Raw genomic sequence first — 13,876 nt, 5'->3', positions numbered from 1 at the left:
GAAGCGGCGGCGGGGGGAGGAGGTGGCCACCCACCAATGATAGCCCTCCAGGTGAGGGGCCAGAGGACCGAAGCGTGGCTCCGCCTGATTGGCCCACGAGAGCTACGTCGCGCCAGGCCAATCATCGGTCTCCGCGGGCCCCTAGCTCGGGCGGCTCCGACAGCGGAGGAAGGTCAACCAATGAGCGCGAGCTCAGGCAGCCCCATCCTCCCCCCTTCCTTGGGGTGAAGTCGCGCCCCGGAAGCACTTCTGGATCCTTCCTCGACAGCGTTTACTCTGTTACTAGGGGAAACGGTGTCTATGGCAACACGTTCTTCACTTTTCCTCCCCGAAGAATACGTCGAGAACCGTATAAGGCTCCCACTTCGGCTAGTCCCAAGTAAGCCCAACCCCGATTGCCCTAGGCTACTCGGGAGGATGGCTTCTCGGGGAAAAAGGAATTTCTGGAGTTCGAAGAGCTAGTGCCCCAAAGAGACAGGAGGAGGAGGGAGGAGGGGGACGGAGCGAGCTCGGGCATCCCGCGAGAAACTACATATCCCAGCATGCAATGTCCCCAGAACTACACCTAGGTGCGTGCCAGGGCAGCGCTTGGGCTTGCCTCCTGGGCTAGCCATGTGCGTACTCTTAGTTTCTAGTGGCCTTACAGGCATTGAGGCTTTCGCCCCAACCTATCCAAGCCTGGCCCTCTGGCAAGTGCCCCTGCCTTTGGGAGCCCGGCTTGGAGGAGGGGGGAGCAAAAAAACATGAACTTGCCTCCCCTCCCCCCCCTACTTTGCAAGTCCTTTTCCCCTCCCCCCTTCTCCCAGGCTGACCCTATATGTAAGGGACTTAGCCATAGATTTAAAGCTGGAAGGGACCTCGCAGGCCGTCTGATCTTACCTCCTCAGACAGATGAGGAAACTGAGGCCCAAAGAGGGTAAATGATCTGCTAGAAGCATAGATCCAGGGCTGGAAGGGACCTGCTAGGAGCATATCAGGGCTGGAAGGGACCTTAGAGGTCGTCCAATCCAGAGCCCCTGAGCAATGAATCTACTGGCCCCAAGGTCACACAGATCCTTTAAAGGGCGACAGCCCTGTAATCTCAATGTCATTTCCTCCCACAGCATGTAGGGATCTCTTGCTGTCAAAGCTGCTTCATGTTCCTTGGCCGGGAAATCTATGACACCCACCCAGATTCACTTGGAAGGAAAGGGCTTGTGACCCTCCCTCCCATCTCAGAGAAATTCTGTGCTTGTGAGCTGTGCTAGGCTCACCACCTCAGGTACAAAGACTTTTCCTGGAAAGTAACCATCCCTTAGGTAAATAAGTTTTGATATAACCCTGGCAAGCCCAAAGCTTGAATTCTCCGCTAAGGGCCCAGCTCGCCCTTATCACCTCTCCTGGTCATAGCTATGGGGAATGGAAGTGGGAGTGATCTAGGGGTAGGGGGCTTCCAGCAGCACCCAGTGCCTGTTCCATTATGATTATGGCTGTGCTGTGGTATGCTGGCCCTGTGTGAGACCCAGGGGACTGGTGTGAACAGAACTGTCCAAATTAGATGACACAAAATGAGGAAGTCAGGTCTCAAATGAGTACTCAAGGATGCACCTGCAGAGCATTTGAAAGCAAAACCTGTGATGTAGCAAATAAGGTTGTATTAACCACTCTAACTGATGAGTGAAACACTGAAAGTTTTCAGTGAGCCAAAAAAAAAAAAAAGGCAGTGCTGCTAATTTGCTTCAACTGGTGCCTTTCCTGGATAGGGACATAAATTAGTAAATTGGGGAAAACATCTTAGGTTTCTCCTTAGAAGCATTTTATAAATTCCTAATCTTAGCAAATTAATAGATCAATCAATATTTATAAGCACTCACTGTATGTCATGAGCTCTGCTAATCTCCCAGAGACAGAAGAGGTAAAAAAGATAATCTCTGCCCTGAGAGAGTTTACAATCTAGTGACTGAGAGCATGCAAACAAATTATACAAAGCAAGCTATGATACTGGATAAATAGGAAATAATTAAAAGATCTTTATCTATATTTAAAATACATTTGTTTCACATATATATTACACACCCACAAATATTTCTGGCACCCCCTTTTTTTTATTAACACCTTCATTTGAATTTTACAAGCTATCACCTAACCACATGGGTCTTTGGTGGGGGAAACAAGCTTTTTAGTGTTTTCTTACAAGTCATAATCTTTGACACTTCCCTTATTAGAATGTCAGTAGGTCACCTGCTTGTGGTTCCTGTTTGTTGGCTTATTGTGGTAAACTTTACATTTGCCTGTATTAGCTGTGTTTGTTATTAGTGAGCAAACCTAGTTTTTAAAAGTCACAATCCCCTTTAAAACATCTGTACTTTTTCCTTTGCTGATTACATTTTTTCCAACCAGGCTTTTTTTTTTGTTAGTTTTATTCATATTTTTGTGTTGCATTCATTTCTGAACATTCCCTTTTTCTAATCAGTTAGCCTCTTTCCCTTGTAACAAGATTTTTAAAAAGAAAGAAAGAACAACAAGAAAACAGTTCAGCAAAACTAAGCAACATATGAACTATGTCTGAGAGAATATACAAAATGAAGATTCAATTTTAATAATTGTGATTTGGTTCATCTGGAATGCAAACAATGATATTCTGTAGCTTTGTTGAGAGAGAACTGTTAAATAAACAAGTGGATATTAGGGATTAGTTCAAAAGAACAACCTAGCAGAGCAGAGGTTAATACTCTGTGTTAAGTCTACTGAAGATGTTTTTGAGTTATGTTCGTTGGCCAGTCCAATTAAAGGCATGAAACTGGGGTCTTGAAATGTAAAGGGATGAAGAAGGAAGAGAATTTTGTTTATTCCTAGGCTCCATTCTTGGAGTGAACTCAACTCCTTTAAGCTTCTAAATTTCACAGCCTTTTCTTCTTTTCAAAAACTACATGTTCATTGAAAGGTTCCTTCCCATCCCCACCCCCATTTTATTTTTTCTGTGTATTTTTTCTCTCTACCCAACCACTAGCATCACTGAGCCAAATGGGGATAGGAGGTGGAGAATGGAGATAAGGTCAGTATTTCCTTGATCATCTTTTCTGGACAACAGTTAGTCTGTCTACAACACACCAATGCTCCATTCCAGACTCACATTGAGGTGACCAATGTACAATGACTTTTGGTGGGGATTAGGAGATTAACTAGGTGACACAGCGAGTAAAGTGCCTGCCTGGGGTCAGGAGGACCCCAGTTTGGTTCCAGCCTCAGACACTTAACACCCCCACAAAAAAAAAAACCCACAACAAAAAATTTAGCTGTTTAACCTTGGGCAAGTTATTTAACCCCAATTGCCCTCCAAAAAGGCAAAAAACAAAACAAAACCAAAACCAAAAATCCCAAACTTAAGTGGGAACTAAAATTCAAATAAATAAATCCTTGGCTTGCCCAACTTTTGAAAGGGTGTGGATCTACTTTTTTAGGGTATACAATAGGGTCCATACAGTTTCAGCTATCTTGCCTACAACTTTCTACATTCATTGTTAGTGCCATACAATAACAGTCGATAATTCATGGTGATAACCTTAAAGCAATATGGGATGCTGAAGTACCTGCAGAATAATTAAGAATTAAATTGAGGCTCAGAATAAATTTAGCATTAGGTGTATTATTTTGTATTTAATTTTTAAAAATTAGCAATTGGTGTATTGAGTCACATTGAGTCATTTGAAATTGATCCCACCTTTCAAGTGAAATTAACCTAGTCATACCCCCTGCCATTCTGGATATGGGAGTTTGCCTTAATTCAATGCTTATAACTCCTAATTTAGAAAGAAGATGAATTATCATTATGAACTAATTGTAAAATATAGGAGGGCCCCTGGACTTGTGATTTCCTTGGTGTAGGAAACTCTCTTTGCTAATTCAGGTCAGTGTGTTCTTTGTAATTTATAGTCTTTGAGAGATGCTCCAGTGGTCCAGTGACTGGTCACTTAATAAGTAGATGTTAGAGGGACACACTTGAACCCAAGACTCCTTGACTTGGAGGCCTGCTCTCTGTCTCTCATTCTCTCTCCCTGTCTCTGTCTCTCTTGATTCTGTGCCCCAGTGCCTCTCACTTATAAACAGCACTGTATTATTGGGGTTCATCTTTGCTATCAGCAATATTCAGGCTGGCTTGGTTGGTTGATTTGCAGCCAGTAGTGGCTTGGCTTGTTACATTTAAACAATAGCATCTTGATGGCTGCAATTCCTTTTTTTGATGTTAAACAAATGGCCTGACAGATTGCAAATAAGGGCAACTCTGGAGCTATCTCTTAAGCCCAAAAACCATCCTCCTCATCCCCCAATTTCCAGTCTTTGGTGCAAGGATTGAAGATCAGTAAACAGGTAATCCAATTAAATGCCTAGACTGCCAATTGTGTTCCCAGCTTCCTGACAAATTTAGAGAAGTCAGAAAACAAGACTTACTGTGTGCCAGGTGCTGTTCTGAGCTACCAAAAAAAAAAAAAAAGACAACAATCTCTGCATCTAGGAGCTCACCTTCTGATGCTCTGATAGCATTTAAATGACTAGGTACCTACAAAACATCTACAGATTATGTGGAAGGCAATATGAAAGGGTATGGCATTGGCAGCTGGGGGAATTATAAAAAGGGGGGAGGGGTTTGAGCACAGACTTCAAGGAATCCAGGAAAATGAAGGGAAGGGGAGGAGCCAGAGTATTCTGGGTCTGGGGGACTGCCTGGGGAGTAGGCAGAGTCCTTAGATTTCTGACCAGCCCACGATTTTCTCGAATAAACCTTCTGCTCTTGCGGGCTTCAGACACAGTCTCGTAGATTCTACCCATCCCTCTCCTGTCTCAGGTCACCCTGGGAGGGTGCCTTGTGCTCCTGCTGGCTTTACTGCAGGCTTCCTTTCCTATACCTCACAATGTCCTGTGACTCCTGTGTAGCCCTGGGTGGACTAAACCACTTGCTATATTTTTCATTGGATTTCTTGGTCATTATTCAGTTTGGTACAAACTTCAGACTTTTGCTGGAATAGGTGTGGGAGATGGCCTCCTGTTCAGGTGGCCTTCTTCACCAGAAGTCATCTCTAATGCCATGTTCCTAACAAAAGATAAAACTTCATGAAGGGAAAATCAGAGAAATAGCATTGGAAAAGGGACCTGAACTATTCAGAAACACACCATTCTCTTATGCTGGTTCTTTCCAGCACTTTTAATTGAGATAGAAAAGGCAGAGTTATCAAGTGAATCCCAAGCAGAGAGATCCAGAAGTCTTAAAACATTAGTCTATGAAGTCACCTCCATGACCCAGTTTAGCTCCAAGGAGAGGTGGTCAGGATTCTGTTTCTAGGTCCTAGTGACCTGGTTTCAAATGGTAAGGATTTGTTTGCCATGTGATAGTATCTTTTGTTGAAAACCAACCAACAGAAACACCCCACAAACAACAAAAATTACTGCTCACAGCTTTGTATTCATTCTTAGTGGGCGTTATGCTCACGTTCCTCTTTGCACAAAATAAGACACCTTAGTGTGGCTTTAAAATTCTTATTGATGATGAAATCACTTAAATCACTTTGGTTTTTAAATGATTCTATGCTTCACAGATTGTTATGAAAAGCAGTGATGTAAATAATATAATAATAGCGAATGTTATCTCATTTTATCTTCCAGACAGCCATGGGAGGTAGGTGCTATTATTATCCTTATTTTACAGATGGGAAAACTGAGGTAGACAGATGCCCAAGGTTTATACATCTGGGAAGTGTCTGAAAAGTCCTTAATTAATTTAGATCTCCTTGAAAGCCACTGGTTGAACAGGAGAGACACATAGAAAGCATGTTTGTATTAGTTGAGGAAACTTGGTCATGTCCTGTGGGTTGACTATAAACTAGCAGAAGGGTTCAGAACCCATCCATTTGAATATTTGGAAGCCAAGCTCCAGGGAAGGAACTTCTAGGGTGCAGAGATGGAGGGAGGAGAAAAGCCCCCAGTTTCCTCCTTGCTTGGTGGATCAGGAGGTGAACTTTGGAGGGTTGGAGGATCTGGGGTTTTTATTTCAGGGTCCTAGCAGCATCCCTGGAATAGCAGTATTGGCATCAGGAATCGAGAGCATATTAGACACACGAGAAAAAACAGCTTCAAGATTCTAGAAGGAACCTAACAGAAAAGCTGCATTATACCTAAGGGGAAATTCATGGGTGCCCATGAAAGGGAGGAGATGACATGAGCCACTCTTTTGTTACATGTGTCCACAGAGCTTGAGCCCACTTTCCTCTGTCTGCCACAGACTTTTGAGGGGGTAGTTTTGTATCAAGTGTGTCATCCTTGTAAACACCTGTTTCTAAAAGGTGGTTAAATCTTTTTGGCTAATTGATATCAATTGATAGCCATGTGGGCAAGCACAGTAGGGGCTCATGAGCTTTTGCATTGTAAGACACCCCTCTGGGCTGACTCTGGCATCCTGAGGAGAGGTGCAGGAATCAGTCTCTGGGGCAACAAGCATGCCAGTGTTTGTGGAGGTTTGGGGAGGAGTCCCAGAGTCCCCTGTGATTGGATTTCATCTTCCCTCCTTCTTCAGACTTTTAGATAATAAAAGATTTTAATAACTTCTTCCTCAGAAAGAAATAGGACAGGTCTATGGCTACTACAAGTAGGATCTTTCTAAGGTGTGTGGTGTACAGGGAACCTGGCCCAAGTGAGAAACAGACCCCTGTGGTTGACTTCACCCGCCATGGCCATGCTTGTCAGCATGCAACTTTAAATAACCATTTTATAGTCACTTGAAGCAAAGATGGAACAGCTCAAATCTATGATATGAACATCTGTGATATGAACATGGGGTACTGCTCCACCATGCTGGCCCAATAAATGGCCTGACATTCTTTAGTAAGGGACAGTTAACCAGTGTAGGAGAAGATGGACTAATTTCTGTTTGGGATGCAAAAAGATGGGAATGCTCAAAGTCTGCTAACGCACATCACGCACATGGGACTTTTCTTTCTGTTCATCCTTTTGGCAAATTAGCTCTATCAGTGGGAACAAAGTGTTACAAACACGTAACCTTATTGAAGGAAGATCTGCATTCCTAAAAAAATAGAAAACAAAATGTTCACATAGTGAGGAGAAGTGTATACTTGTTATAATATACAAGGTAGACACCTGCCAACTTGAAACCTCGTCCCTTAGTGGTACCATTGCTATTGGGAAGAGAACTTCTTCTGTTGCATTGAATATAGATTCCACACTTGCTGTGACTGTAGATGAAGTAGTTTGACTGTTATTCACTAAATGTCTATGAATTTAAGGCTCCTGAAAACCAAGTAAAAGATATATCAGCACCCAGGGATGGTTTCATCATAATGGGGGGCGCATAGTCCAAATAAGAAGATTTCCTCCATCTTTACTACAGGAAGTAAATACTAGAGCCTTGGAGTGTGGCTGGACAGAGTTATGGATGCCAAAGTTCAATCTGAAGCTTTAGCACCTTCTTCTATAAACAGAGAAGACCCCCCCCCCTTCCAAATCTGATGATTCAGCAGGAAAAAAGCAACAATCCAAAATATTTGGCTGGACTGAGGATAGTTAGTGATAAACCAACAAAAGCAGAAAGTCCAGTGTTAGCCAAGAAAATAAAATTGGAAAGTATACAGAACTTCTTGTCCCAAAAGCTGGAGTCTTTGGGCTTATCAAACAATAGATTACTGTGGTCATTTATTGTGTCTTGTGTACCTAATCTATTCCACTGATCCACCACTCTGTTTCTTAGCCAGAACCAGATTATTTTGATGATTATTGATTTATAATACAGTTTGAGGTCTGGTACAGTTAGGTCACCTTCCTTCTCATTTTCTTTTCATTAATTCCTTGATATTCTTGACTTTTTCTTCTTCCAGATGATTTTTTTAAATTGAGGAACTAGAGACCATTTAATGTGAGCTACTCTTCTCCCTGTTCTACATCTCAAAGTCCTTTGAAATCATTCCCCATTCTCTTTTCATTTACTTTTGAGGAAGCCACACTTGTCCTTGCTCTGGTCTATAGTTGTACTTGTCCTGTTGAATCTCTTCCTTTCCTGTGGGTTCAATGCCCATCTCTAGGGAGATGATACTTAAATCTGTGCATCTAGCTGCAGACTCCCATCTGACTGCCAGTCCTGCATCATGAGGACCTGTAGACATCTCAAAAGAAATATGAAATGCACAAATCCACCCCAAATGTTCACATGGATTATTTGTGCCCGACATGTGGTAGAACATTCTGAGCTCATAATTGGTCTGATCAGCCACAGTCCAGCACACTGTAACTTGACTCTAGCATGGTGATTCATTCTGGTTCTCTTCAAGAGTGAAGGACAGTAACCTCCCAAAGCATCTCAACATGTTGAAAACATTTATTTTCTCATATCTTTTCCCCCAAACCCACCTCTCTTCCTAGCTTTCCTATTTCTGTTTTCCAATCACTGAGTCAGGTTCAAGTCTTCCCTGATGCATCACTCCTCTTTCCCCAGCATCCAGTCAATCACTACACCCTTCTTTCTGTTCTCAGTCACCACTGCCTAATCACCTCTCTTATGAATTATACCACAGTAACTTCCTAACTGGGCTCCTTGCCTCAGTTCTCCTTCTCCAGTCCTTTTTCCACACAGCTGATAAAAGTGATATCCTTGAAGAATGGGTTTGACTGTCACTCACCTGCTCAGGAAGCCCCAGTGGCTCCCCATTTCCTCTTTTTTTTTTTTTTTAAAGCAATCGGGGTTAAGTAACTTGCTTAAGGTTACATGGCCAGGTCGTCCCAACACTGGAACCGGTGCTCTTACTCGCTGAGCCACCTGGCCGCCCCTAAGCAATTGGGGTTAAGTAACTTGTTCAAGGTTACACGGCCAGGTGTTTCTGTGTGGGTGCTAAGTGTCTGAGCCCAGGATTCGATCTCCAGGTCTTCTCAACACTGAAGCCGGTGCTCTTACTCGCTGTGCTACCTGGCCGCCCCCCCCCCCCATTTCCTCTTAAGAAAAGATACAAATGGGATGGCTAGGTGGCACAGTGAGTAATGCGCCAGCCCCAGAGTCAGGAGGACCCAAGTTCAGTTCCGGCCTCAGACACTTACCCACACCCACACAAAAACTAGCCTTGTAACCTTGGGCAAGTTACTTAACCCCAATTGCCCTCCAAAAGGCCAAAAAAAAAAAAGATCGAAACTCCTCTGCTCCAAATTTAAAGTCCTTTACAATTGGGTTCTGGCCTACCTTTCCAGGCTTAGTACAAACATATCCCTCCCCTTCACACCTCGGGTCCAGCCCCCTGACTCCCTTACTGTTCCTTATGTGAAACATTTCATCATGATTATCTGTGCTTTTCTCCCATGTGTCTTTCTCCCAAGCCTGCCATGCTCCCTTCCCCCTTTCACAGTGGCCCCTTGGAGCCTCAACCAGCCTTCGAAGTTCAAAGGCTTCTGATGGGAGATCTTTCCTGATCCCTTGGCTGAGCCTCCTCCCTGCCTCCCAAATTGTATTTACTTTGTTTGCATTTTATTTTGGTAGATGTTGGCCCTCCTTGAGGTCATTCATCTTTTGTTTGTATCCTCAGTTTCTAGCCACAACACTTGACACCTAATAAATGTTTGTGGGACTGATGATTATATAATTTGTTTTTGTTTTTGCTTTAGCTGTGTAACCTTGGCCTGGTCTAGGCATGCCCAGTTTGCCTGAGGTGGAGTGGACTATATCCCTTATCATGGTGAGTGGGGCAGCCTCCTTAAATAGGCTGCCTTTTGTCCTTTTTAAAAATTGTAATTAATTACGTTTTAGTTTTCAACGTTCACTTCCATAAGATTTTGAATTCTAAATTTTGTCCCCCTCCCTTTTCTTCTCCTTCCCCAAGATAGCGTGTAATCTGATATAGGTTCTACGTGTACATTCATATTAAACATTTTCATGTTAGTCATATTGTAAAGAAGGATTAGAACCAATGGGAGAATCCTCGAGAAACAAGAAACAACAGAAAAAAAGAGCAAATATATGCTTCAATCTGTATTCAGACTTCATAATTCTTTCTCTGGATGTGGATAGCATTTTCCATCATGAGTCTTTTGGAATTGTCTTAGATCCTTGCATTGCTGAGAAGAGATAAGTCTATCAAGGTCAGTCATCTTATAATGTGACTGTTACTGTGTATAGTGTTCTGATTCTGCTCACTTCACTCATCATCAGTTCATATAAGTCTTTACAGGTTTTCTGAAATCTGCCCATTCATCATTTCTTATAGCACAATAGTATTCCACTAGATTCATATATGACAACTTGTTCAGCCATTCTCCAGTTGATGGGCATCCTCTCAACTTCCAATTCTTGGCCACCACAAAAGAACTGCTATAAATATTTTTGTACATGTGAGTCCTTTTTCCATTTTTATGATCTCTTTGGGACACAGCCCTAGAATAGTGGTATTGTTAGGTCAAAGTGAAGGCACAATTTTATAACCCTTTGGGGGCAAAGTTCCAAATTGCTCTCCAGAATGGTTGGATCAGTTCACAACTTCTTCAATAATGCATTAGTGTTCCAATTTTCCCACATCTCCAACATTTATAATTTTCCTGTTTTGTCATGTTAGCTGATCTGATAAGTGTGATGTGGTACCTCAGAGTTGTTTTGATTTGCATTTCTCTAATCAATAGTGATTTAGAGCACTTTTTTATATGTCTGGAGATAGTTTTAATTTCTTCATCTGAAAACTGCTCGTTCATATCCTTTGGTCACTTATCAATTGAGGAATGACTTGTATTCTTATAAATTTGACTCAAATCTCTATATATTTTAGAAACGAGGCCTTTATCAGTGACACTGGTTGTAAAAATTGCTCCCCAGCTTTCTGCTTCCCTTCTAATCTTGGTTACATTGGTTTTGTTTGTGCAAAAACTTTTCAATTTAATGTAATCAAAACTATCTATTGTGCATTTCATAATATTGTCTGTCTCTTGTTAGGTCATAAGTTCTTCTGTTCTCCATAAATCTGACAGGTAAACTATTCCTTGTTCTCCCAGTTTGCTTATAATATTAGCCTTTATATCTAAATTGTATACCCATTTTGACTTTATCTTGGCATATGGTGTGAGATGTTGGTCTGTATCTAGTTTCTGCTATACTATTTTCCAGTTTTCCCAGAAGTTTTTGTTAAATAGTGAGTTCTTATCCCAGAAGCTGGAGTCTTTGGGTTTATCAGACAGTAGATTATAATAGTAATTGACTACTGTGTCTTGTGTACCTAATCTATTCCACTGATCCACTATTCTGTTTCTGTAATGTTAATGGGATTTAAGATCTTCCATGCCCATTAATAGGCCTCAGGTGGAGCCCAAAGGAAGCTTGCTAGGGGAGGCTTGCTTATAGGAAGGCTTTCACACCTTTTGAGAATCTCTAATTAGGCACTGAGTCATGAGGGTTGTGATGCCTTCTGATTGTGAGAAGTGTGTATACATACATACATACATACACACACACATACTCTGAGTTGGTATTTTGCTTTGGGGGCTTGCTTATGAGAAGGATCTTGTGATTCTCTGGTCTAGATTCTGAGTGGCTTTATGTTCAGAGCTCCCTGACTGCTCAGATGTAAAGGCTCTCTCCATCCAGCAATGTGTGTAAAGTATATAGTTGATTCAGGCAGTCAGAGCCCTGTCTGTTGGTCTTTATTTCTCTGCTCGTATTTTCTCTGAAGTTCAGGATGCTGACTTTTCCCCTGAACTAGTGAATGTAATTTAAAAAGATTGTTGACCCCTTGAACAGCTATCTTTTCTAGTAAAGCAGATCTAAGAATTTGTACTAGTAGCCATCCTGGGTATGCCAGTTTCTTAGCCAGTACCAAGTAGTTTTGATGATTGCTGCTTATAATACAATTTAAAATCTGGTACAGCTAGCTGCCTTTTGTCTTTAAAACTGGTGAGATCTGCAGTCTCTTTCCTGACATTGTTTCTGCTCTTTTTGGATGCCATGAAGTGAATCAATGAGAGGGGAAGGAAAATCTTTCCCTGATCCTTATCTTTTACCCTCTCTAAGAAATGGATCTGGGGTGTTTGTTTCTGTACTATGTTGTTTGTCTTCCTCAGTTTCAGGTGCTGGAGGTCATCCTCATGGTACTGGGAGTTGGAGCCAGGATGATATTGCAGGCAGGATGGTGTAGCCAGCCAGACCACTATGTAAGCCCTGAAAAGCCAGGATGTAGGGATTTGAATCCAAGGGGCATTCTGGACTTGGAGCTAGGAATGTGCCTATGGGAATCTAGCTGAGCTGTGAACCAAAATCCCTACCACTCTTGAGAGACTAAAGTGGTGCAGAGAGGGGAGATTATGTTCCCATGTGTTGGAGGAACAAGTTTGTATATTTGTGAATATACAATCTTCCTAGGTAAAATTTCTTTGCAGAAGGTTCAGTGTTACACTTCTCATTTCACTGCTACTAAAGTTGCTAGTTACAGTTCCTTAGGCAACTCCAAGTGAGGCAGTAACCTGTACCAATAGAGTCTTTAAAAAATTTATTTATTTTTTCACATTCTTTTCTTTTGAAATTTTGAGTTCCAAATTCTCTTCCTTCTTTGTGAAATTATGCAAAACATGTTTCGATATTAACCATATTGCAAAAAGAAGCCAAAAAAAGTGAGAAAATTTGCACTCAGAATTCATCAATTCTCTCTGGAAGTAGATAGCATTTTTAAATCATAGATCCTTTGGAATTGTCTTGGATCATTGTATTGATCAGTGTAGCCAGATCTTTCAGTGATCATCATTAAACATTGCTATTACTGTGCACGATGATCTCCTGATTCTTTTCACTTCATTTTGCATCAGTTCATATAGGTCTTGTCATGTATTTCTGAAACCCTACCCCCACTTATTTCTTATAGCCCAATAGTATTTCATCACAATCATATACCACAACTTGTTCAGCCATTCCCCAACTTATTAGCCTCCCCTTGGTTTCCATTTTTTTTTTTTGCCACCACAAAAAGAGCTGCTATAAAAATTTTTGTACATTTTGCTTTTGATCTCTTTGGGATATACACCAAGTAATGGCATTGCTGGGTCCAAGGGGATGCACAGTTTTATAGCCCTTTGGGCCTGGTTCCAGTTGCTCTCTGGGATGGTAGGATCAGTTTTCTACTCCACCAACAGTGCATTAATGTACTTATTTTTCTTCATTACACTACAGCATTTGCCATTTCTGAAAGGTGTGAGGTGGTGCCTCAGAGTTGTTTTAATTTTCACTTCTCTAATTCATAGTGATTTAGAGAATTTTTTCTTATGACTATAGATAGCTTTGATTTCTTCTTCTGAAAACTGCCTGCTCATATCCTTTGTCCGTTTAGCAAGTGTGTCTGGTTTCTAATCCTTCTGCTATCTCCTTCTGTTTTATAAGTGAACTCATCCCATTCACATTTATTGTTATGAATACTGTGTATTTTCTTCCATCACATTTTCTTCCGTTTATTCTTCTCTGTCTTTTTATACTGTCCTTCCTCAAAAACCTATTTTGCTTCCAAACACTATCTCCCTTAACCTGTGTAATGTAATACCAAGCAAAGGCAACTTCCCAGGTTCGAAATACCAGCATAGGTGCTCTCTATTTTATTCAGTAACAAACCCAGAACAGAGAAGATCAAAACATGACATCATTCAAGATACAGCATTTACTAAGTGTGATCAAATAATCTCCAAGGCCTACCCCACCCCAGGACTTTCCAATCATTCAATCAATTACAAAGTCTCTGTTCCAAATACTTCTCCACCCCTAGGCTATACCTTAATTAAGTCCACCACAAAGCCCCTCTTCTCAAATGGAGATTAGTTTCCAAACATAAGTAAAATACATTCATTTGCTCAACCATAGAACACAAAAAGGTCAAAAGTTCCCCACCCCTGGATC

The 13,876-nt window shown here is 41.6% G+C and overlaps 1 protein-coding gene and 1 pseudogene across 1 annotated transcript in view; both read left to right on the top strand.

Moving 5' to 3' along the window:
* The first annotated feature begins 69 nt into the window (after positions 1-69).
* The window catches only part of LOC138169811 (putative tetratricopeptide repeat protein 41), an 83,696-nt gene continuing 69,889 nt past the window's right edge, over positions 70-13,876 (top strand). The window contains exons 1-3 of the mRNA XM_069099356.1: positions 70-379; positions 1,104-1,261; positions 9,628-9,698. The gene's annotated coding sequence lies outside the window, so the exon portion shown is untranslated. The remainder of the gene's footprint in view (positions 380-1,103; positions 1,262-9,627; positions 9,699-13,876) is intronic.
* Positions 6,604-7,863, top strand: LOC138169812 (p21-activated protein kinase-interacting protein 1 pseudogene; annotated as a pseudogene).

This window comes from Petaurus breviceps, unplaced genomic scaffold (genome assembly GCF_028583685.1).
Source record: "Petaurus breviceps papuanus isolate PSGF00001 unplaced genomic scaffold, PetGlider_PUasm1.0 379, whole genome shotgun sequence".
Lineage (NCBI taxonomy): Eukaryota > Metazoa > Chordata > Mammalia > Diprotodontia > Petauridae > Petaurus > Petaurus breviceps.
The sequence above is the reverse complement of the archived record's forward strand: the minus strand, read 5'-3'. Positions and strand labels throughout refer to the sequence as shown.